The sequence below is a fragment of the Grammomys surdaster genome, unplaced genomic scaffold, assembly GCF_004785775.1.
Source record: "Grammomys surdaster isolate TR1022 unplaced genomic scaffold, NIH_TR_1.0 126039, whole genome shotgun sequence".
Taxonomy (NCBI): domain Eukaryota; kingdom Metazoa; phylum Chordata; class Mammalia; order Rodentia; family Muridae; genus Grammomys; species Grammomys surdaster.
Genome location: NW_021620852.1, coordinates 5,350,572 through 5,372,973, shown reverse-complemented (window position 1 = coordinate 5,372,973; position 22,402 = coordinate 5,350,572). Strand labels below are relative to the sequence as shown.

Here is a 22,402-nt window from a genome sequence, read left to right as displayed (position 1 = left end):
TATGATGCACGACACTGATAATTTGCAATACATATTTTCACTAAATACAGTAGAATAAGCTTACTGTACAACTACTATGTAAATGTACAATTAACTGTTACTTTCTCTTCTTTGTGATTTCATTCAATTCAATTTTATGAGATGAAATACACATATTGGAGCATAGGTAATTATTTCATTGATTTTTGTCCTATCAGGGCATCAAAGATCTTCATTTGGCAAGGATATTAGTTAAAACCATGGTAGTAACATAGAAAGCATAGATAACACTTTGTGACTATTAGATGTTAAATTCTCACAATCTTGTGAACACGAAAAGTTGAGAGTATGACAGTGTTGTAAAACTAGTAACAGCTTCATGATGTTCACTATTGTATTTTCTCATCTCTACTTGCAAGATTTTGTTACTATACTTTATAAACATATAGCTTACTTAATTTGTGTTAGTATTTATATAATTAACTCAAACAATCCATGTGTATATGATATATGTGTGTGTGAGAGAGAGAGAGGGAGAGAGATAGAGAGAGAGAGGGAGAGAGGAGAGGAGAAGAAGAAGAAGGAGGAGGAGGAGGAGGAGGAGGAGGATGGGGGGGAAGAGGACTAGGAGGAGGAGGGGGGGAAGAGGAAGAGGAAGAGGAAGAGGAAGAGGAAGAAGAAGAAGAAGAAGAAGAAGAAGAAGAAGAAGAAGAAGAAGAAGAAGAAGAAGAAGAAGAAGAAGAAGAAGACAACCACCACAACAATAAAAACAACAACACTGTGTTTTGAACTTCTTTCTCCCAGGTAGTAATATCCATATTATTTTCCATGTGAGCTGTCATCACATGTTTTGCAAGGTTTCTTTACCTCAGCTTATTATGTATTCCATCATAATAGAATGAGAGGGCTCTCTAACATTTAATTGAAAAGTAGCAAATGTGATATCTGTTAGTTTTCAGTAGTATAGTATAAGCACTTAACATTTCTTCTCTTCATAAGAAACTGCAGCTTTTCATATAAATGGCATATCATAGGTTGAGTCCCTCAGTGAGGGTGGGGTATATAACAAACCTTCAACCTCATTCAATATGGAAAGAATATCATCTAGAATATGCACATATTAAATTATTGAATCTTACTCTGTAAGCTAGTATATTAAGTCTATAGGCTCATTAAGCCACATTTACCCTGTCATGATTAGGAAAAAATAGAATCATGAAAAGGTGATGAAGTGATTCTTTATTAAAATCCCATTATAGAAAGATAGAATAATATTGATTAGAAAAATGATAGATTTATAAATATACTCTCAAAATAAAATTTTAAAAGTAAGAATTTTATAGTTCCCAAATCAGAGCTTCAGGCAGCCAGCAATCATCATACAAATTACTAGACTTATGATTATTTTATAGTATCATTATATTTGTGAAAACCCTAATTATGCTTGAGATCATGTCAATGGATAATTCTTGAAAAAGCTACATTTTTGATAAACAGGAAATTATTTCACTATTCCATGATTACTGTAATTTTCTATGCTACAAACTATTTCCTTCTCTTAAAAAAATTGAGGAAAGTAAAATTTTAAGCCCTGAAATTCTAGGGCAGTTTTGAAGTAGAAACTTATTGTACTATTATATCAAAATGAAAATGTGGAAGTTATATTGCAAATAGGTAGAAAACAGTTAAGTTACCTTTAAATTTTTCTTTTGAAGAGAATTTCTCCTAGAACTTGGGGATGACTGCATATAACTCCATTCTAACTCTTAGTAGGCCGATACTAGAACGCAAACTGAAGTTCAGGACTTAGACTGGGGCTGCATCGTGAGGAGTGAGGAGTTAGTGTGTTTCAAGACAGGCAGAGGAAACACTGTGTAAAAATAAAATAAAAAACTCCAAATACCCCTGAATCGAACACACACACACACACACACACACACACACACACACACACACACATACTTTGGCAAAGAAACTCTAGACTAACTTAGAGTATTCTTACCTGTAAGGATTTCACAAACTGTTTACAGAAAGGGTCTCCTCTAGAGCCAGAGAGATTGGTCTTAACTCTCAGCTTGATATTTCCGTGTTTGTGTGGATTTCAGTAACTTAATTGTCCTGCCTTACATCTTAACCTGTGAAATAGACTTGGCAATGCTTTCTTCTGAAATTTTGATATTAGACTATTTTACTCAATAAACTATAATTCTGAGAATGGCTATTACATATTTCTCTCTATTGATTTTTAATAGAACTTTTGGTGATATTTTGTTATGAAACAGATAAATTTTGCATTAACCAAGTTTTAATAATTCCCAACTGTTAAATCCTATATACAAAATATGAGACTTGAATAGCATAACAATAGTATGACTAGTTAGAGATTGTTTACTTAACACATTTTAACATATATTATTTCAGTGACATAGTTTCATAATACTGGCAAATATTTCTTAAGAAGTATTTGAAATAACACCAAATTACCATGTACCATTTGAATATTCAGGTATTTTTTGAAATTAGATATGGTTAATTTATCCTTTTTAGAAATCTATGCAATGAATACCTGTCTCTACCATGTTGAAAAAATAAAATTAGTATTTACAGTAATCATTACTGACATATTAATAGTAAGGAAACATCCAGATACCTAAATATTTTAGTACATATTACTACTATTCAGTAATATACATTTAGTTATTTAGTAATGTAAAGTTCATAAGTTATGTTATCCTTGATATAATCTCTGACAAATATTTGTTTCACATATCCATTTTAAATTACTGTTATTGTGTTTAATATAGTTTCACTATATTTGGGTCCTGAGACCAAAGCTTCCAGAATCTTCAGAAAGGGCAATGAAGCTGTCTTATTTTTGAAAGATGTATTTTATTTCATATGTATGAATATGTTGCCTGTATGTATGTATGTATGTATGTGCACCACATATTTAACATGTATGTGCCCATGGAGATCAGACGAGAGCATTAAATCTTTTGGAGCTGCGGTTACACATGTTTGTAAGGTTCTGTGTGGATAAAGAGTTAAACCTAGATTCTTCACAAGAGTGACAAGTGCTGTTAATTATTGGGCCTTCTCCTCTCTCCAGACCAGATGATGCTCTATTTTAAGAGAAGACCTTCTCATACCTGGTGAATAAGACAAAAATAACCTTGGCAGTATCACTAATAACCACATTTCCAGTCCTCCACTTAGTAGTGAGATGCCCTAACATAAGGGTAGCTTCTCAAGCCTGTGTGGTCTGAATGCAGCCCCAAGGTTGCTTTATAAAGTGTTTATATCCTCATATGGCTGTTGCCTGCCACAAAAAGAAAGACAACAGCTATGTTCAATGAAAACCTGGAAGAAGTATAATGCTTTTCTGTAGCTATAATTTGGCAATCATTTATAATTAGATTGTCAGTGCTGTATAAATATCATTGTTAGTACCATTAAATTATATCAAGAAGCATAAAATTTGAAGAATGGATGAGTGCTATTAAATTATGAACCATGGTTGAATTCATGAAAGCTGTAGGTTTTCTGTTTGTTTTGTTGTTGATATTTTGTTTTCTTTTCTTTTAGATTTTATTCTTTAATTTAAAGATAGACATGAGGTTTCCAGGTGCCCTATTATCACACACACAAAAAATTTAAGACCTTATGGGAAAGAACATGACAAAAAAAACCAATTGAACATTTAGAAAATATAGAGGGGATGTTTGCACAAAATGAGACTGCTTAGAGAACAGTCAATAGTAAGATAAAGTACAACACAAAAAGTAGAGCTATCTTTATAATACCTTAGTAAGAACAAACCATCAATACTCATGAAATAATTAGCATTGTCTAAAAACACAGTGATGTCATTGTAATTTAATTAGCCAACTGTAGGCTGGGAATACTCTGTTAACCTTATGGTCATATTACTAACTCTAAACTAGTCATAGTTGATGGTCTTTCCTTTGCCTTGAGTTTCAAAGATGAAATGCATACGTGATTCTGATGGAGATTTTACCTCAATGTGTGATAAAAAGCAGAGGCAGCAAAGAATTTTCATGCTTTAAGACATATTCTTATACATTACAATGATATCAGGACTTACATATATACTAAGTTACTAGATGGACTGAAGAGTGTTCTTTATAAGTCATTTGGGGGAAAAACTATTAATATTGAATTTCCCTTGATATTTTTTTTCTGAAAAAAATCAACAACAATGATAATTTTAATAGAAAATATTTAATATTTATATTTAATATTTATATTTAATATTTAATTTAAGGAACAAATTAATTATCAAGATTGGGAGAGACATGAGTATATTAAAGAAAAATCAACCATTTAATTTAGTGACACTAGAACTAAACCTGGAATTAGGATTAGATGATGAACATGAAGTAAAATCGATCTTGATTATTGTTATGTACTAATGCATAATTATCAATTAAAAAGAGATATAAATGTCATTATTTACAATTATGTAAGTCATTTCTGTTCCATTTTGTATCATTTGTAACTAAAACACAAACAAAACTTTAAATTATCTGCTAGTATCAATTTAAAGCTCATAACTGGTTCTTTGTAGGTATTTTAACGAACGGTATAGTACAGATGTTTGAAGGTACAATGTCAATCCTGGAAGATGGCTTGATAAAGTTGTAGATGAGAGTTGGGATCAGTCCATTGTGCATATAAAAACTGCTCTTTTGATCACACACAAGAAAACTGGGAGACTGAACCTTCAAAACTGCAAAATCATTACACTTTAAATTGTAATCTGGAGACTTGTTTTTGAATACTTGGTAACAGCTGTCAATTTGTAGCTTTATTTATGTAACAAGCTATCTTTAAGCTTAATTAGAAGATACCTTCAGCTGACAGTGAAGATCCATGAGTGTTTATACAGAAGATAATTGAAAAGATGATACATTCAGTTCCTATTCATACTTACATATGAACAGATGTGCAGGTGGGAGCAGATCCAAATGCCCATGGAGTGATACTACTATCACATCAGCATCAACAACAGTCAATGAAAAGCAAACCAGAAAATCCAACAATAAAGCACTAAATATGCTTTATCTACAACACATTTACTGTACTCCAAATTTACACCCTGAAGGAATTAGGATGAGTGATCATCAATGATTTCTTGAGGAACATATCTATAAATACACCTTTATATAAAATTAGAGAGGTACATGCTTTCATACAGGCATATATGTGCAGCACACACACTTGTATTGGTATATGTGTCCATGTGTGTGTTTGTGTATATGTGTATGTAGAAATATGTAGATGTATTACAGGATCCAATTTTCAGGAAATGTGACTTCTTTCTTCCCGGAACTAACGAGGCTTGGACATGACTAGCTTCTGAAATCAGTATGGTATGGTTGAAGACTGAATTCTTTCTGTTTAATCTCTCCATCCTTCCCATTTCAATCAGGCATCTTTGGTTTTGTTGTTGTTGTTGTTGTTTTTGTTGTTCTTTGGAGACAGAGTTTCTGTCTATAGCCCTGGCTGTCCTGCAACTCACTCTATAGACCAGGCTGGCCTCGAACTCAGAAATCTGCCTGCCTCTGCCTCCCAAGTGCTGGGATTAAAGACATGTGCCACCACTGCCCGGCTCAATCAGGCATCTTGAAAGCACAAATTTTCACTTGTCTTCACTAGTCATAGTTGATGGTCTTACCTTTGCCATGGGTTTCAAAGATGAAATAAAAATCAATTTCCCTATTTATTTCCAAACAAAATGGAAAGAAAAAAAGAGAACATGTCACTCATTCATTTACTGAGTTTCTACAGAGAACAACATTGACCAATCCAAGTTAGTAACATTATCAAATATATAAGTTGTAGAATATTTTATAACCTGAAATGCCACCATTTTATAAACAGGTCACAGAATATACTTTCCAGTATATGAAAAATACAAAACAGCATTTCTCAGTGGATGAGCTAGATATTCTTTTTGGTATAACTAAAAACCACAGGTAAATTGAGGATATTTTGTTAGCACAAAATTGCATATTTTATTAAATTTAAAGTCTTATTAACATTATTATATCAAAACCAATGCCCAAAGATATTTGTTCTTTCTTAAATAAGTTTCTTGTATATCATACTTTTCATAAACTTTTTCAGAATATTGTTTCTCCTATTCTGTTGGATGATAATGCCATGCGTGGATGATAGTCGTTTTTGTATAGATGTATGAAGATGCATGAATTTAGCCTTTTATTATAATAAATCTAAGTATTATTCTTTCCTTGAGACTAAAATCTCATAAGTGTGCATATTCCCAGTCACTGTTGCATATTCACAGGGAAGTGTCAAGACACTTTTAATATTTTTGTGTGATTTGATACACTGTATCTTCTACAAAGGCAGGTGGCAAATTGTGAATCTCAAACTGTATCCATTATGTTCATTTACTTTATAGCTTAGAAAGCACAGATGTTAACCATATAACAACAAGGTAGCTTTATTGTCATCACCTGCTGTTAAGGTCCTTCTTTGTACAGTAGCCAAATGGTTTCTTGTTTTATCCTCATTTACAAGGCCTTTGCTATTTGAGGGTACAAAACAGACTTGAAATTGCTTTCATTCATAAGTAACACATAAAAATTTTGAAGAAAAATCAGAATAAATATAAATTATGTACTCTCATAGTCAATAGTTAAAAAAATTCATCATGTGATTGGTGTTGATTTTTGTTCTTAAAATGTATTTTTTTTCCATTGTTTACTTTTTGATTTGCCATTATTTTGGCATAATTCCTCTTTTGTGATTATCTTCATAATCCTTAAAGTAAATTGCTTAATTTTTTTCCTTGTATGTTCTACTCATTAAATGAAAACATAATATTTCTGTGTATTTTCTCATCAGATTTAATATTTTATATTTATACTTTAAAAAATAAAAATATGCAAATGAATATATAACCATAGCATCTACCTATCCAAGGTAGATATACCATAGATGTTCCATTTATGTACTAACTAAAAAATTATCATCTGGAAATAAAGTAAATCCACAAGGAATCTCTTCCAGGATGTGAGGATGCAGATCCCACTCTACATCTGCCACTTATTATTCATCACTGAAACTGTGTTGCCTATTTGTCTAATCTGTTTCCTTAGAGAATATGCATTTCTAACTACCTTTAAGTAATCTTGATTGACAACTACTAAGTGCTGACTCCTGCTTGTTCTGATTTTAGACTGTGACATAGCCAATGACAGGATGTTTATTTTGGTATGTAACATTTTATTAAGATGCAGAAAATGATCCCTCTGCTAAGCTAGACCAATTCAAAGAATTCATCCCTCTGTTGCTCTCTTTTAACATACATTACATGATATCAAAATTAGATGTAAAGTACATAATTCATTCAAAGAGTCTATTGAAATGTACTAAAGACCTTCAGTTCTTAAAGTGAACTAAATCTTCGTCTAAGGAGTGTAGTGAAATATAACTAACTCCAGGGAAAGAGTTGAGAAATAATCTAGATTGAAATAATTTTAGAAAATATTCTGAAAGTCAGCTAGTCTTTATGATTTGAAACACTCTCCCTCTAAATAAAACACTTTAAAAATTATGAATTTATCAAAGATCCAAAGAGCTTTTAAAATATCTAATTTTGGCTGTTTTTTAATTTAGCTTTTTTTTCAGTTAATAGTATTCAAAACAATTCACAGTCTATACATTTTTCACTATAGTAACTTCTCTGAAAATAAACTTTTAAAAATTTGAATATTAAATAGTGTATGAAACCAAGCATTATAAAAATATTATGATCACTTATATATAATAGACATTTTCTTGCTCATATGAAAATCAAATTACTTAGCTATAAAGTTTGTCAAATCCCCCTGAAAGTAACACAGGCTCAGGTTCCTCTATACTATGGCTCTATCTTCCTAGGATCATGAGTTTTGTGTTCTTGCTGAACTATATTAGATATGAAACAAGATAACTAACTATAAAAAGCTGTCCCAGATCCAGGCATGAAAATGCCATGTTTCAATTCTGCCTCTTTATAATGGGCTCATGCTTGCCACCTACTCATTCACCACAGTATGAAAGGGAAATATCCATCTTCTGCCAGGTATAGTGTTTGGTTCAATGTCTATCCCATATTTGGCTATATTTCTTATCCAGAAAATGCCTAGCTGCCTAGAGAGGGTAAATGTTAACAACAACAACAACAACAACCACAAGTACAAGTACTGTGATTTACTTTTCACCTCTGGTGGAGTGCACAGTGCCTTCTAAGACAATAAACAGCTGTCATTAGTGATAAACCTACAGGTATGCACCTTCTTTACTTCTACATGTTTAGTGAGTTATGTAGGATTTTTTTTTTTTTTTGGTCAGAAGTAAGATCTTACCATCAATTTGTGGAGAGCCACCAATGCCCTTGCCAATGGCCTGGGTTGATTGGGATTCTCATGGGGCCCCTTTGGCTAACACTTAATTTGATGCAACTCACTTCTGGAACTGGAATTTATATCTAATGGTGAGAGATGTCTATGTCTTGTTCAGGTTTTGTCTCTCTGATTATATCAATTGATATCTCTATCATAATCTCACTTCTTCCCTTCTTCCTTCTAGGTCCCAATTTGATTCTTCTACTCCACTGGTTTCCCACTGCCTATTCATAAATATTTAATCTACTTCTCCTTCCTAGGGAGACCTTTCTTTCTACCCTAGCCCTTAATTTACACCTAACCTCTGTGCTTCTGTGGATCAGAAACTACATATTGATGTCTATAACAGCTAGCATCTACATAAAATGAAAATCCTGTCACATTTGTCTTTTGGAGTCTGGATCACCTTATTCTGGATGATTATTTTCTATCTTCATCAATTTATCTGTCAATTTCATGATTTTATTTTTAACAGCCAAGTAATATTACATTGTGTACATGTATAATATTTTCTTTATCCACTCATACCTTAATGCACATCTAGGCTATTTCTAATTTATGGCTATTATGAACGGCGCGGTAATGAATATGGTTGGGCAACTATATCTGTAGTCAGGTGTAGAGTCCTTTGAGTAAGTGTTATATAAGTCTTTTGCTCAAGAGTTATATAGACATATATTGATTTAGATATATTGCCAACTTCCCAATGAAGTTGTGGCTCTATGTGTTTGCCGTCCCTCCAGTAATGGAGGTGTGGTCCCCTTACTTGACATCTTTACCAGCATGGGCTACCATTTGGTTTATTGATCTTGGCTGGCCTCGATTGACTATTCTGACAGGTATAATAAGAAATCTCAAAACATTTTTGATTTGTTCTTAACTTGTTATTAAGGATGTCAAATATTCCTTTAAAGATTTTCCCAGACACTTGTATTTATGATTTTAAGAAGTCTCTTTTAAAATCTGTTATCTTCAATTTAGGTGTTCTGATTTGCTTATATATTTCAGATATTAGCAAGGTATATGATTTGGGCTGGATAAATTTTTTTCTTATTCTACAATTTGCTGCTTTGACTAAATGAAGTATGCTTTGGAATACAAAAGATTTTTTTTCTATGAGGTCTCTTACAATAATTGATCTTAGTGCCTTTGCAACCAGGGCTGTTCTATTCTGAAAGTTTTATCCTGTGCTAATAAATGCAACACAATTCGCTTTTTCTTCTGTCAGTTTCAGAGTATTTATATTTATGTTGAGGTTTTTGATCCATTTGAAGTTGAGTTTTGTGCAGGGTGGTAAGTGTGAGTCTGTTTACATTCTTCCAACTGCAGAGATACAATTTGACCAGCATTCTTTTTTTTGAAGATTCTAGCATGCAGTTCTAATTTCCTTGTCAAAAACCATATTTTCAAAGAGGTAGGAACTTATATCTAGTTTTTTAATTTATTACATTGTTCAACATTTCTGTTTTTTTCCAATATCATGCTATATTTATAACTGTAGATATATAGAACAACATGAAATCTGGGACAGTAAAAACCTCCAGCAGTTTTTTCATTATTCAGGATTGTTTTAGATATCCTGTTACTGATATATTCAAGTATATCGTGTGTGTGTGTGTGTGTGTGTGCGTGTGCGTGTGTGTGTGTGTGTGCGTGTGCGTGTGTGTGTGTGTGTGTGTTTGTGTTTGTGGGTGTGTGTATTGGTTTTATATCCTGCTACTTTGTCAAAAGTCATTAATAATAGAGCATACCTGGTTTTTAGGATCTTGTATATTAAAATCATATCATTTGCAAATATACTTTGACATAATCATTTCCAATTTATATCCAGTAGAATTCCTTCACTTTTTTCATTTGTTTAGCTAAAACTTCAAGTAATATATGGAATAGGAAAGTATGTACATCCTATAATTAATCTTGATTTTAGTGACAGTGCTATGTTCTCAACATTAAGTCACCTATTCAGAATGACCTTGCTGTCATTGTTATTTCTGATGTTGTTTATAACCAGCTTTAACACATAGCGGTAATACAAACTGCAGGAAGCTAGTTAAATTTTCTTGTATCTGATGAAACTTACTTTGTGTCCATGTGTATGGTTTATTCTTGAGAAAGTTTCATGAGCTTTTGAGAAGAACATATATTCTTTTGTGTTTGGGTGAAATATTCTGTAATATGTGTTAGGTGCATTTGAGTTATAAAGTCAATAACTTAAGAATTTTCTGTTTATTTATTGTCTAATTGAGCTACCTATTATCGAGAATAAGGGAATCAAGTCATCTACTATGAGTGTGTGGAAGTCAATATGTATTTTTTGTTATAGTCATGCTACTTACATGCTCTTGGGTTTGGTGAATAAATATTTAGAATTCAATATCTTCTTGGTTGATTTTATTTTTCCTTTGATGAGTACGAAGTGTCTTTCTTATTTCTTCTGATTAGTTTTCATTTGAAGTCTAATATGTGAGATATTAAAATGGATATACTTGCTTGCTTCTTTGGTCTATTTTTGAGAGAATTTTTTTTCCATTTTATCCTAAAGTAATGACTATCCTTGATTGTAAAGTGTTTTTCTTGGACACATTAGCAATGTGGATCCTGCTTGGAAATCAGTTAGCCTTTATGTTTTTATTAGGGAAGTGAGGCCATTGACGTTGAGTGTTATCGAAGAGCAATGTTATTGATTTCTGTAATTTTGTTGTAAATGTATGAGGTTTATCCCCATCCTTCTGATTTCTTGGTCTGGGATTATGTGTTTGTATTTTTTCCTTAGATATTTTTAACCTCTTTTGGTTAAAAGTTAAATCAATTTGTAGATAGCTAGTAATTGAATTGTGTTTTGTGGTAGCATTTTTTCTCTCTCCACCTATTTTGATGTGGTTAAAATAGGGGGTGGTATCTTGGTCTCTTAGAGTATGTAGATCATCTTTCCACATTCTTTTCACTTTTAGAATCTTCATTGAAAAGCAAGATGTTATTCTAATGTGTCGGTCTGCATTTATATGTAACTTGCTTATTTTCCTTTGCTGAATTTAATATTTCTCTTTGTTCTGTAATTTTATTGTTTTTATTATTTGTACTGTGAGGATATTTTTCTGGTCCAGTCTATTTGATGTTATGTATGCTTTGTGTACCTTGATAGGCATCTCTTTCTTTAGGGTATGGACATTTTTTTTCTATGATTTTTGTTGGAAATATTTACTGTTATTGATTTAGACTTCTTTTCTTTCTTTTAGTCCTGTTATTCAGAGATATGGTCTTTTCATAGTGCCACAGATTTCCTGATATTTTGCATCTGGACTATTTTAAATGTAACATTTTCTTTGATGCAGCTATCTTTTTTTTCCTATCATGTCTTCAGTGCCTGAGATTCTCTCTACATTTACTTTCATTCTGTTGATTTGTCTACCTCTGAAATGTTCATTTGACTTCTTAGATATTTCATTTGCAGTTTACTACAATTTGAATTTTCTTTAGTGATTCAATTTCCACTTTCACTTTTTTTGTATTTTTATTGGATATTTTATTTATTTACATTTCAGTTACCATCCCATTTCCCCATTTCCCCTCCCTAGAAAACCCCATCCCACTCCCCTCCTCTTTTTTGCTTTTATACCATTTTAATTACATGCAATTATTAAGGTCAATTCTAGGTTGAGAAACTAGCAATACAATAGATGCAAATAGTCAAGGAACAAGCAAGACAATAAACATAAGTAGTCAAAGAAGCAGCAAGATGATAAACAAAGTTCTGTGAACATTCCTGTGATCACTTCACTTTCACTTCTTAAACAAATTATAAATTAAAGAAAATGTTCTTTCCCTGATTTTATTAATAAACTTACTCATATCCTCTTTAACGTCCTTGAAAATATTCTCGAAAGTGATTTTGAAGGCCTTGTCTTATGCTTCAGACATGCTGTTTTTTACATGGCCTATTATGAGTTATCTTGTTGAGTTTTGGTTAGAGACATATTTTCCTGGTTGTAAGTGGTTGTGTTTTACCAGAGCCTAGGCATCTGGGCTTTGGTGATTCTAATTATAGGTTATGATACATAATCTTATAGAATAGAATTGTGAAATTCTCAAGAAAATATATAAATCTGGAAAATATTATCTTAAGTGAACAAAACTCTCAGACAACAATTACTACATATTATATCTCATACATGCATCTAATTTTTTGAGTGCCTCTAGAGATCAGGAAATTAGAAAGGACCATGATAAACAGAAGGGAAAAGACCATAGGGGTGAAGGAATAAGGAAATACATGTGATATGAAAGTAGAAGCGTGATAGTGTAAACATTTAAGTGATGATTGGGGCAAAAAAGACAGGAGATAGGAGGATAAGATGGGTTAACCAAAACATAGGAGTTACAAAAATCCCTTATGGAAACCTACTATTTCAGAATCTAATTTTAAAAGTTTTAAAGTTACATTTAAACTTGGTGACCTTGTGTGAGTGGACAATACCCCCACTAGAAGACAAGGATTATTACAGAAAATTTTCACTTCCAGACTTGGATAGCTCCCTTGTATTTACTGGTTTGATAAGCTCCAGAGACTCCAAACAAGACAGACGTTGTCATTACTCTTGGTTCCTTGCATTGTTTGCTTGTTTATTATTATTCTTAACAATGCTAAAGCTTTAAGAACTATTTGAAGAGGACTGAAGGGAGTAAACAACTGAGTCTTGTTTGAAAACTTTCTAGAAATGCTTTCAATTTTGCTCCCCTTACCAAAATGGTGGTTGTAGATCTATGTCCTTTATTCTTAGTCCTTCAGAGCTCCATGAATGATAGATTGTTGGCTGGATATTGTTCATGGCCTTTTTGTGTTCACTAATATTTCTGACAGGGATTTCACTTATGTTATGTGTTATATTATTGTGCATATGTTGAACTGTATCTGTCTCTCAAACATCTTTTATTTAGGTACTTTCAATATTTAATAAGGCCCAAGCAATGTTCACCTTTCACTGTGCATGTGCATGTTCACAATTGTAATAGCAAACCTGCAGCTGTTAAATCAGGCCATCCCTAGCAGTAGATGTTTTGTGTACACATTTTGATCTTAAGATTTTCATTTGTCCATTTCTGTCAGTCTTCAGTTTCTATCTTCTGTGGAACATTCGGTCTTTTTAATTTAAATGGTGTTGATACTGAAAGGAACAAAATTTTATATACCCATGACCACTCATTTAGTATTTCATCTCACGTGCACCTTCTGTAATCCAGGAAAATATATTTGTATCTCTCCAGGATTTATACATTTTTTTAAAATGAAAATCTTAACAATCTTTTCTTTGAGCACTTAAAATATATTGTGACATATTACCATTAAATGTACTCACAATTGTTGTGCACCCAAACTTTACACATATATTTTTATAAAAGTTTGTTTAATTACAAATTGTTTTCATTTCTTTGTATTTTAGATAAAATGTGCCTTATTTACAAATTTAAAAGGAAAAAAAGATATATGGTATATTCTTTTTAACTGACCTTTTCTATCATCTTCAGAGTTATCACAGTCAGAGTGCTTTATAAAAAAAATTCTTTTTTTAAGGCATGTTGATGTACATTTCATTTTTTTTTTCGTAAGGCAATGGCATGGAAATCTCAGTGATTTCAAGTTCATCCTGGTATATATAAAGAGTTCCAGGCTAGAAAAAGTGACATCATGAGACCTTATCTGAGAAACAAAAAAAAAAAGGAAACAAACTTTTTTAGTTTCTAAAACTTTAGAAACTAAAAACTTTTTTAGTTTCTAAAACTTTATGTAAAATAATAAAATAAATATAATTATGAATATATTCTTTAATATTCACTATTGGAGGAGTGATTTTTGAGGTTGTCATTTAGATAAAATATCTTAAGTACAGATAATCCTGAGGTATGCAAAATACCAGTAAGGAATACATACACACACTGACACACAAAGGATTGTGTTGAGTAATGCCATCTCATCACAATAAAAGACAAATTAAAATTCAAATAAAGTTAATGAGTTTTCATGACCACTTGCTAAGTGGTTGATTCTGTCCTACATTCTTTCTCAATAAATAATAACAATTATCAAATGTCTTTAATTATTTAGCATGTTCATTAATGTTAGTTTAAGAATTGCACTAATTTACTTCTTAAGAATCTTCTATCGTATTACATCCCTACTCCCCCACATCCTCTGTAAGATTCAATTATACTTACAAATAAAATGATTGACTTAATTAAACTTTATTGCCTTCTTATAATTTTGAAATCAGAATGTGCTTGGGTGAGATTTAAAATTTTGTTTATATAAAACACTGCCATGTGTTAAACTATTTAGATACATTTGCATCAATAAAGCAACTGACAAATGGCAAGATTGGTCAGCATGAAGAAGAGGCAATGAGCAGTTTTGATTAACAAATGTAGGAGATTATATTGATAATATATAGCATTTTCATTTACAATACCATCTTGTGAACTTTGTCATAAATACAGATTGTCTTTCTTTAACTTTGGGATAAAATATTTCTGTCAGAAATTAATTATGTTATCTTCAGTATTTCTTGGCATCAACATGTATTACTTCAACCCATACAACATTAATGAGAATTTTTTTTGAGACAAAAGTCTCATATTCTGTGGTTACCTGGGTTCTCTGTGTAGCAGAAGATATATTGTTTTCTAATCATCCTCTCCCGACCTTTGAAATGCTGGTGTTCCTGGTATGTCATTATGGCTGACTTATGCAGTATTTGAGATCACACCCAATCAGTGTTAGCCACCCTGTCATCAAACATGACCCGAAATCCAAAAATATTCTTAATGAAGTCAAGTTAAATTAGTCTGGCAACAGTGATTCTCTGCAGTAGTCAGCAAGGGTCCACTGATGCAGAACTGAGAGATGATTGAAAATGGAGATGAGTTCTAAATAAAGTGGGTTTATATTTGCTCAGATTAATATTTGATACTGTAACTAGAGTCCCAGTTCAGATGCCTTCACAGCCTTGGAGATTCATTCCTGTCTAGTTGGATTGCTTGCCTTAAAGATAGCAGGCAAAAGTAATGTGGAAAGGGCAGGAAAGATTCTAATCATAAAGGCCAGTTGGGGAAACGTAAATATTAAACATCTCCAGGGTATTGTCAGGTATAAATAGAGGAAGAACTTGAGAGTTGGTAAAGAGGGAAAAGAAAATTCTGAAGCTTGGTCAAGGGGGTTCTGTACTGTAAGATGTCAGCAGGAAAGTCCCTTTTGTTTGAAGGGAGGGGACTTTAGAGGAATATCATCATGAAGTGACTTCTGCAAGCTTCTGACCATGGAATACACGATAACTTAAAGCCTAGTACAAAGAAGGGAGACTTTAACAGTCTGGAATTGAGAGGTCTCAAAAGATTATTTAAATAGTGTTTCATTTCTTCAGTATGGTAGTTATTAGAGATGTTTTGTTTTGTCTTTTGCTTCTGTGTTTACCCTTGCCATTAGTTCTGTATGTTTAAGAAGAATATCTGTGTCATATTTCTAAGAAACTGGGTGTCTGGCAAGGCAAAGTAGCTCAGAGGATAAAAGCAATTGCCACTTACTCTGTGGCTTGATCTCAATATATGAGACCTGCCTGATGGAAAGAAAAAAAACTGACTCTTTCAAGTTTTATTTTGAACCCAATCAGGTGTGTTAGAGTTGTACAGGATTCCACCCTTGTCCTGAATCCTAGAAAATAAATAAAAATACAATTTTAAAGAAACAAATTTAATTGTGTGTATTTTAGGTATAACTCTTTAGAACACTGTAGCCATTGGCCTGGATAACTTTAACATCTAATTTCATTTAAAAGCTGAAAACCTATATTCATAATTCTAGATATATTTTATGAATAATATTTATGAATAAACTTGTCACATGTTTTTTACATTGCAAGAAAATAACTTGTGTTATTTTCTACAGAATTCAAAATTTGTTATGTCCTTTTATACTTCATTTTTATTGACTATTTTAATTATTTGCATTTCAAATGTTATCCTCCTTCCCAGTTTCCCCTCTACAAACCCCCTACTCCCTTCTGCCTCCCTCCTACTTCTATGAGGGTGTTCCCCCATCCACACACACACTCCCTTCTTGGTGCTGTAGCATTCCCTTAGGCTTTTGCATAGCGCCTCCACAGGACTAAGGGGCTACCCTCCCATTCATACCAGATAAGGCAATCTTCTGCTACATATGCAGCTGGAGCCATGGGTCCCTCCAGGTGTACTCTTTGATTGGTAGTTTAGTCCCTGGGTGCTTTGGGATGCCTGGTTGGTTGATACTGTTCTTCCTGTGGGGTCGCAAACTCCTTCAGCTTCTTCAGTCCTTCCCCTAACTCCTTCATTACAGTCCTCGAGCTAAGTCCTATGGTTTGTTGTGCATCCCATCGACATCTGTATTGGTCAGGCTCTGGAATAGCCTCTCAAGGGATGGCTATACTAGGCTCCTATCAGCAAGTGCTTCTTGTTATCAGAAATAGTGTCTGAGTTTTGTGTCTGCAGATGGGATAAGTCCCTAGATGGGGGATTGAGATAATACAATAATAAAAATACAAATTAGTATAGAAAATATTTGTGGTCAATTCACCTATATCTGAACTTTTAAATTATATTATTGTACTATGTTACCTGGCTGAACATTCTACATGTGTTATTAATGTAGATGTTGTAATGCCTTATCTGAGTAGGAATCACCTCAACATAGAAGCTCAGAAATTAAAGTTTTTCTTCCTGTTGTGGTCAGCAGAGAAGGAAACATTGATGATAACTTGTTAGACCCTCGAGCAGAATGCAACCAACATTTTTTTCAGTAGAATTGTACATATATTTTATTGACATCTTTCTAAAATAGAAAAATCATCTGCTCATGCAACATAATTGTTGTGAGTTTTGTTGCTACATATAACTTTTAATATTTCAAATTTTATACTAAATGTTCATTATTGTGTTAAGTCAGTGATAAAAATAATTGATCATCAATATTTTCCAAACTTAGGTTTTAAATACATTACATGCTGGCATACTTAATCAATGCCAATTTTTGTTTACATTAAATATTTTATATATATAATTAGCCTTACTGTGAAACTTAATATACTAGAAGATTAATTTTACTCAATAGGTACTATATACTACTGTACATGGTAGTCAAGTAAGAAGGCTTAAATAATTTTTTGACATAAAGCAGAAGCCATGGAATATTCTTTTGAAAACAGCACTAGATGCATTCATCTCTAAGTTTGAAAACAGAGAAATAAATACATATATTACATGTGAGCATATCAAAAATCTTCAAAATTCAGTATATTTACTTTATATTATATGCCTATTTATAGATTAGTATCATTAAATATGTGAGAAAATTTACAAAGGTTGTGAATTATAAAGTTTCAAAATGTATTTCCAAACCTATTGCCACAAAACAAATTCTATTTTGCCTTGTCTTCAAGTTAAAACCTCTACTCAGAACCTTTTAGTTGATCCTATAATAAACATTAATACTTATCCAACAGAATGGTATTTTATCTTCTTGCCCCATGCTTGTGGAGGGCTTCTGCACACTTACAATGTTTATGTTCTTTTCATCCCATATGCTAACAGTAGCTATCCCTGAATTGAAGATCCTCTTTGAGTTACAGTATCTAATAACCTTCCATGTTTACTTAAAGTCCAACAGTACTTGCTCAGAATCACCCAGTAATGACACATGGACCAGGCAGGCGGGGTAGTATTAAGCTTATTATCTTCTCCAGGACCAGATGCTCTGATTCAGGAGTAGATCAGAGTCAGAGATGTGCAGACCTTCTTGAAAGTGATCATTCAGGATTATTTAATTACAAATGTGCTCAAGAAGTTGAAGCTTGAGTCTGACAGATACTTCTTCTAACTTCCTCACACATATACATAATACCTGCACGTTAACTAATTATTGAATAGCTTCTACTAGAGCAATATCTCACCAGTTAAGAGCAGTCTTTGCCCTCATTTAGGACCTGGGATCAATTATGAATTGCCTACATGATCTCTCACACCCATCTGTAACTCTAGGATCAGAGGATTTGGGGCTGGAGAGATGGCTCAGTATTTAAGAGCACTGACTGCTCTTCCAGAGGTCCTGAGTTCAATTCCCAGCACCCACCTGGTAGCTCACAACTATCTCTAATGGGATCCGTTGCCCCCTGTCTGAAGACAGCTACAATGTACTCATATAAATAAAATAAATATTCAAAAACATTCTTCCTCATAGAGAATTTGATGCATTCTTCTCTGCTAAGTGGGTACTAGGGACTCATGTGGTGTACATGTATACCAATAAAAGATACATATGAAGTGAAAATAAATTGTTAATTAAAAAAGAAAAGTAGCACATTATCAAAATATTTTTAAACTCCATATAGTTAATAAATTGCTTACAATTTTGCTCACTGTAATACCAGAAAGATCATAAAGTAAAATAACAGTAATTAACAATAACATAATAATACTAATAACAATAATAATTAAATAGCTGAGTATTGTGCAAACTGAGAGAAATAAGTCTTTAAGAATACCAGAATCTAAAATTACATGCCTGGAAAAGAAAGAGAAGCAAACATATTAGTATGAGAATCCCAACAAGAAGTTCTTTTTAATCTTTTCTCCACACATTTCAATCACTGCTCATCAGGTGTTCGGGAAAATTGATGGAATGCCTGCTAGGTGGAGACATTTTTCTCAAAAAACTGTTTTAAAAATTGTCATATTGGCTAGTAACATACTTATAAATATTTATATGCAACACAGTAAAAATTGATATTTTTCAGCACAATCTCACAAGTATATATCAGTCTCTCTGAACACTCTGATTGTAGGATCTTTAAAGCAACTCTGCTGAATAAGGGATTTTCAATCTGGGACATACACTGTCTGGAATGATTACAGGACTTTGTTTTCTCATCAATAACCTAGAGCGATAAACCAGAACGACCCCTTTTCATATGTGGGGCAGCATTTTGTCATATTTCTCTAGGGACATATTCCTATAAAGGCAATACCGGACCCCAGTACACCACAGAGCTGAGAACACTGTGTCTTCATAAAATATATATTTATTGAATAAATAAATAAATAAACTGAACCTATACTTTTCTCAGTTTTGTTAACCATAGAAGTATAATGTAGTTAATACATAAAATGTGAAGCTTTTTATTAAATTGTTTGTGTGTGTTCATATGCATATGTGTATGTGCATGTGTGTTTTGCACTTCCTGTTGTGATCACTTACATTCTTCCTTCATATCATGAATATGAAGGTCCAAGCACTGCCTTAAAAGGTCTTCTGTTTCCTTCTTTCTTGTTAATAAAGGATCTCTCTTCTTTGTCACTGCTGTATGTTCTAAGATGCTTGGCTTTGCACTTCTGGATATTTCCTCGTTTCTGCCTTCTTACTTTCCTCATCTAGTTTTACATGAGGACTGAGGCAATGCATTCTGATCTTCACGCTTGAGAAGTAAGAACTTCACCTGAAGAGCCATTTCCCCATACTTAGTAACATTCTAATCTCCTTGGAAACCCCTCTCTCTCAATGACAGGAAGCAAAATGAATAAAACAAAATATCTTGTAATTATTTGCATATTAATAATGTATTTTTTCTTTAACTGGGGCTAGGAACTAGAATCTTATATATTGTTGGTTTCATAACTCAAAGATGTAGTAGGTTTTATTGGCTGATACAATTCCACAGCCAGTCAGTGAAACACTTAACAATCAATCATCTTACAAGCAGTCTAGGAATTTCCCAGGTGCTATCAATTGATAGTAATCATTCATACTCTTATAACCTTGACAACCACCTCAATTTATCACAAAATATGAAGCTCAGTAATTATTTATTTTTATTATCAAAGATTACACATAGTTTTGTAAAATTGAAAACATACAACACTAGATTATTTTATCACCTGAAGAATAACCTAGTTCTGCAAGTGCATTTTGTTATTTTCCATCTACCAAATTTCTGAATTAATACATCACAGTTGCTTAAGGTAAATATACTTCCTAAATTTCTAATTTTGTCTCAGTATCTTAGAAAGGATATAAGCTAGGTCTAATGCTCTCAAGGAGAAGGGAATTCTCTCAAAATGTTCTTCTTGGACTTGCCTTTTAGATGGACCTCACTCTGTTCTAGAAAGATTTTGTGCATTAATATTGTATTTATTTGCTACATATAATTAGTTATATAGTGGAAAAATTGTAGCTCAGTATTTTATTTTATAGGTATTTACTTTAAAAAAAGAAGTATTTTAGATATTTAGAGAGAGGATATCAAAATTAAGATATAAAAAAAATGCAGTTGATAATTTTATCACCCTGATGAAAATAAAATGTTTAATTGATGCTTTAAGTACATTACTCTTTGAAGTATCAGTCAGGGTAAAAACTAGACATCTATGCTATTTTATTTGATTGTGGTATTCTAAAATTTAACTGATTTCTTTTGATATGTCAATATTTGAATTGCTATTGTGGCTATAAGCCAATATGACTCAGTAAATATCATTAATTCAAGTTGTTTGAGGCACACTCTGATAGATGCTTACAATAACTGTAGTCTCTGGGCCATATCACTTCAATTCAGATTCCAGCTATAAACATTTACCTTTTTAAAGTTACATAACCTCTGAGTATTAGTTCCTTTTCTCATTTCTATGACAAAATACCAAACCAAAACTTAAGAAAAGGGGGGTTTATTTTGGTTCACAGTTTAAAATACTAATCTATAATGCTGAAAAAGGAATGATGGGAGGAAGATGAAGTAGCCAGTTACACTGAACTCAGTCAGGAAAATGATATGAATGGCTTCTCAGCTCTCCATCTTTTCATTCAGTCCAGAACCCCACCCATATGTAGCATAGGCTTTCCCATTTTAATTAACATATAGAAATTTCTCAGACACATTTGCAGAAGTTTGTCTTGTCAGTGATTTCAAAGTCTACAAAACTGACAATTTGCATTAACTATCATACTTTATGTTACATTTCTTCATTTGAAATATAGAAACAATTATCATGGTTTTAGTTTATTGCACTTAATCACATGATGAATAACCTATTTCATCAAGTAATTGTGGATAATTGTTCATGATACTTTCAAATTAATGCATCATTGTTCTTTATGAGAAGTGATCTTCCTAAATACCCAGCTGCTACCTCTGCATCTAACAAGGGTTAATTAAGAAAATCTGGATTCCAGTAAACTTTCTTTTGTAAGTCAGCAGTAAATAATAGTATGTGGTGTGTCAGTTCTGTCTCAATTGAAAATATGAGAGTATGCATAACTTGTTAATATATTATTTGATGTAACTTTAATAGTTTACTATTGATACATATATAAAATATGTACTACATACTTTAAGAAATAGAATACAAAATGAATGGTACATAAGTTTTAGCTTTTTTTAATGGTAAGCATTGTGCCTTGTCTAACATAAAATATTTTCCTTGGAGATACCTTTTTAACAAATAAACTATGACAATTTCATCCTCGTAATCTAAGAGGAAACCGATTTTCACAAGAGATTGGAAAATATCCTTTCTTTATGTTTAGAAATAATTGGAGACGTGTGAATTTTAGTTCATTAAAGTTCTGATAAAATTTTGTGGTAAATTCATCTGTTTTTGTTGTTTAAGTTTTGTTGGAGTAGGAGATTTTTATTGTTTGAACTTTGTCTTTTATGAAGTATCTGCTTACTCTTTTTTTTTTCTGTTTTTGGGTTAACATTTCCTTGTTGTACTATACAAGCAACTAATAATAATATTATCTTCAAGTTTTCCAACTCAATTGAAAGTTTTTTGAAGTATGTCTTTACAGTCTTCTGGTTTCTACTGCTGTCTTTTGTAATTACTTATATTTTCCTCTCCAATTTTATAAATAATGTTTTATCTCCATCTCTTTTTCTTTTGGCAGGATTTATCAAAGTATTATAAATCTTTTTATT

The 22,402-nt window shown here is 32.3% G+C and overlaps 1 protein-coding gene across 3 annotated transcripts in view; it reads left to right on the top strand.

Moving 5' to 3' along the window:
* Positions 1–22,402, top strand: part of Fstl5 (follistatin like 5) — a 527,925-nt gene that overhangs the window by 204,482 nt on the left and 301,041 nt on the right. The window lies entirely within an intron of this gene.